This window comes from Nesoenas mayeri (assembly GCF_963082525.1).
Source record: "Nesoenas mayeri genome assembly, chromosome: 2".
Taxonomy (NCBI): Eukaryota; Metazoa; Chordata; class Aves; order Columbiformes; family Columbidae; genus Nesoenas; species Nesoenas mayeri.
In genome coordinates this window covers 49,691,160-49,694,863 of record NC_137543.1, presented here as the reverse complement: position 1 = coordinate 49,694,863, position 3,704 = coordinate 49,691,160, and positions in this window count along the sequence as shown.

The following is a 3,704-nucleotide window of genomic DNA, read 5'->3' as shown; positions in this document are numbered from 1 at the left end:
GAGTGTTGCACAGTTTCTTGACTTTAACCCAAAAGAATGGCTTCTTACAGGTATTTACCTTTTCTCAAACTACCTCCTTCATTTTTTATCAAAACTCTTTTTTTTGTGTGTGTGTTTTTGGTTTTCTTTACTTCTTAAACAAATGCTTTGGTGCTCTTTTTAGTAGCACATATCCATGGTGTTGACCTATCACTACAATAATAACATAGTTTCTATACGGAAATAGCTTTGCCTGGAGCTTTCTGGCTAACAAAACAAGCGGAATAACTTTGTCGTCTCCACCCAGCACATAGTAGACATACAACAGCGTTATGCAATTTGACATGGCTGGCAGCTCCACCAGCGAAGGCAAAAACTGGAAAGATCCTTCTGTTGCTCTTGCTGGAGATTATAAAACTGTAGGATATAACCAACAATGTAGCATAAAGCCAAATTTCTGCTTAAACGCATTGTGGACATACTTCTCTGTTACACGTTATCTGGTATCTCTCGTAAAAGCTCCTCATTTATACTTCATCTCAGACAGGCTTTCTCCCAAATGTCAGAGTTTGGCATGATATCTGAAACGAAGAACAACCATCCCTGAAGACTAGTGGTTTTATAAGCTTGAATACATTTAAAACTATAACAAATTACCTTTCTTCTTAGGCTTAACAGCAGGTACAGTCTACCAAATCCTTTTAAGTAATCAGTTGTGCTTCAGAATCTGAGAAGGATTTGGGAAGCAAGTTTCTTGTTATTAACCCTTTGGATGAACTCGGGTTTGCCAGCTGCCTCCCAAGGTGGCTTGTAGAAAAACAAACAAAAATAGGAAAAGAATAAACACAGAACACACAAATCAGTATCAGCAGTATTGTTGTCATTACCTTTGGTGATGGGTCTGCTGTACACAATTTTTAGACAACTCAAATTACTACTAAAGTGTTTTGATACTATGCCTTTGGATCTGAAACTGATACAAATCTTGAGTGGAGTGGTTCAAGAATGCTTTCACATGAACAAAATAATGGAAAATATATTTAGCATTCACATGAATAATGGAACTCCCTTCTTGGAAGGATTATGAAACTGTAATTTCTGCATTTCTTTGACTAAAATTTGGCTTTAGTGAAGTTAATGGCTAATCTCTGGGTTGGCCTTCAGCAATATAAAAAGAGATAACAATTCATATTTTTCTGTATTTAAAAAAAAAGTTGAAGGCTATTTAGAATGGACAAAAGGCTGGCAATATAGTGTCTAATTTAGCAAGTGATTAAAAATTAAAAAGGGCTGCTATAGATCATTAGAACAGTAAGGCATGTCATTAAAGGCAAGCATATAAGTAAATTGACCTGCTCAATCAGGGCCTAAAAGAAACTTCAGTCATCTAGGACACAGAGAAGTTAATTATCCTACGAAGGGAAATTATCTTTCCTCTAGCATTGGGGTAGATTATTAGTGTAATCCACTGCAGCACATAAATGTCTCTGTTTACATTAGGTCTGAGGTAGGCGCTTAACACTTTGTAGCCTTGTCTTGTTCTAGTAAACATCTTCCATGAGGGTATTTTTGGTATCAGGAGCAGTGCCCATACCTGCTTCACCTAATACACCAATGGCAATTTTCCTAAAATTTTATTTTTTCCTCTTAGCTATGCTTTGTTTTTTGTTTGACTCCAAGGGTAAATGTGATTATTGAATTATGTGAATTTGCTAGAACAGTGTACAAAATAAAGTGGTGGTATGTCCCATGATTAAATCTGTTGCTCGCCTGTTTGCATCAGATTAGCCATTTGAAATTTTCATTTCACCTGGTTCAGAGTTATGGCTTTGTCTTTGTCCTGTAGTGTTCCTAATTCACGGGCAACAAATCTGAGAGAAAAATATACCATTATCCTATATTTCTACTAACTTGTGATAGTCAGCTGCACTGAAAACACGCTTCCTGGCTTTACCTGTCTGCTAGATACCTCTTCCTGTTCTTCCTCAAAATATTTCAGAAATTCCAGAGATTCCAGAAATTACAGAACATCACTCGTCAGTTTCTTCCTCCTCCTCCGCAGATATTTCGCATTTCCCCCTTCCTCTTTTCTCAAAGTGCTGGTTGCTACTCACATTCAAGTCTCAGTTGCCCCTTCCGCAGGGTCTTTTTTCCTCCATTTTCCCCTTGTTTCTCTTCCTGCTCATTGGTGTGGGCTTGAGATTTCATAAGCATCTCTTCTTTCTGAGCTACTTGCTGGAGCAGCCTTTACTTTTTTTGGATCCCCAATAATCATGGCTAAGGAAAGCAACTGTCACTGCAGCCACATGCCTTTTGGTTTATGCCTTTTTTTTTTTTTTGGGGGGGGGGGGGTCTATTCTTCTGTCATTTGCATTCTAAGGCTTGACAATGTACACTGTGAGGTTTTTTATGGTTGTGTGGAACCCACCCAGTACTACTACAGATACTATCAGAAAAGTCATCTTCTGTATAGTTTTTGTGTTTTCTCCTAGAACTGTGGCATCTCATTTGAAACCTTTTCTGTCTTTCTAGCCTCAGTTTCAAAAGTCACTGAGCCATTTTAACTCCATTCTTTCCTTTCTTTTTCACATCTTAATCCTTTTGTAAAACATCTCCAAATTGTTGCTGTTTTAGAGTGTACTTCCACAGTTATGAGTCTATTTATCCAGCCAGTGCTTGCCAACATTACCAAAGCCACTTGTGTTCAACTAGTGGGGTCTTTCTTCCTTTCTAAATTACACAACAAGGGAAAGAGTACTGTTACCACTGGAGAGCACTCTTACACAGCTGCAAATACTGATATATGTCCATCAGCTTCCTACTTCAACATCCCCTTCTGTTCATTTTTTGCAACCTCTGGCAGGTATTTTAAGTATGTGACCACGTTGGTTATTAGAAGAGCTGGAGGAAGTTTTCCTGGCGTTCTTCGGAAGACTGGATCCTGTTATGCTGCCTTCCACATTAACTGCATTTATGTTCTTGTGGGACAATGGCACTAACCTAGTTTGCCAATGCAGGTGGTCTCAAAGCTCAGGGAAACCTTCAAAGCTTTGCTTCATGCTCCCTTAACTTATAATCTGAAGGGAGTTGTGCTCTATAGGGGTCTAAGAAGTCATTTTACCAACTGTAATCATTGCAAGCATCCATTTCTATCACTTTCTCCACCTGTTGATACTTCTTAAGGAGAGAAGCAGCTCTCTTGTTTAATTAAGCAATTTACCAGCAATCAGTGACAGCTTTCCTGAAATTTACCCAATTAATAGTTGGGTGGGTGACTCCAGGCTGGGATATCAGGGCCATTTATAATGCAATTGCAGCTGATAATGTTCTTGACAGATACTCAAGGCACCAGCAGGCAGCTATTAGATGCTCCCAAAGCCATCTCATCTCCAGGCAGAACCAGCCCAGGTCCTGCATCAAGTGGTCCAGCCCCAACTGTCCTGGTGGCTTCCACTGATCTAGCACCAGTTCACCATCTTTCTTGTACTGGGGGTCCAAAACTAGGCACAGGATTTCAGTTGCAGTCCAACAAGCGCCAAGTAAAGGGAAGTAGTCACTTCCACTAACACCCTTATGATGCTCCTGGAAGCAGAGCTCAAGGTGTTGTTTGCCCTCCTTAGTGCCAGCATGCACTGCAGATTCATGTTTAGCCTAAGTCCACCACAGCCCCTGGTCCTTTTCAACAGAGCTGCTCCCCAGGCAGCCAGTCCCCAGCCTCCTTTGCT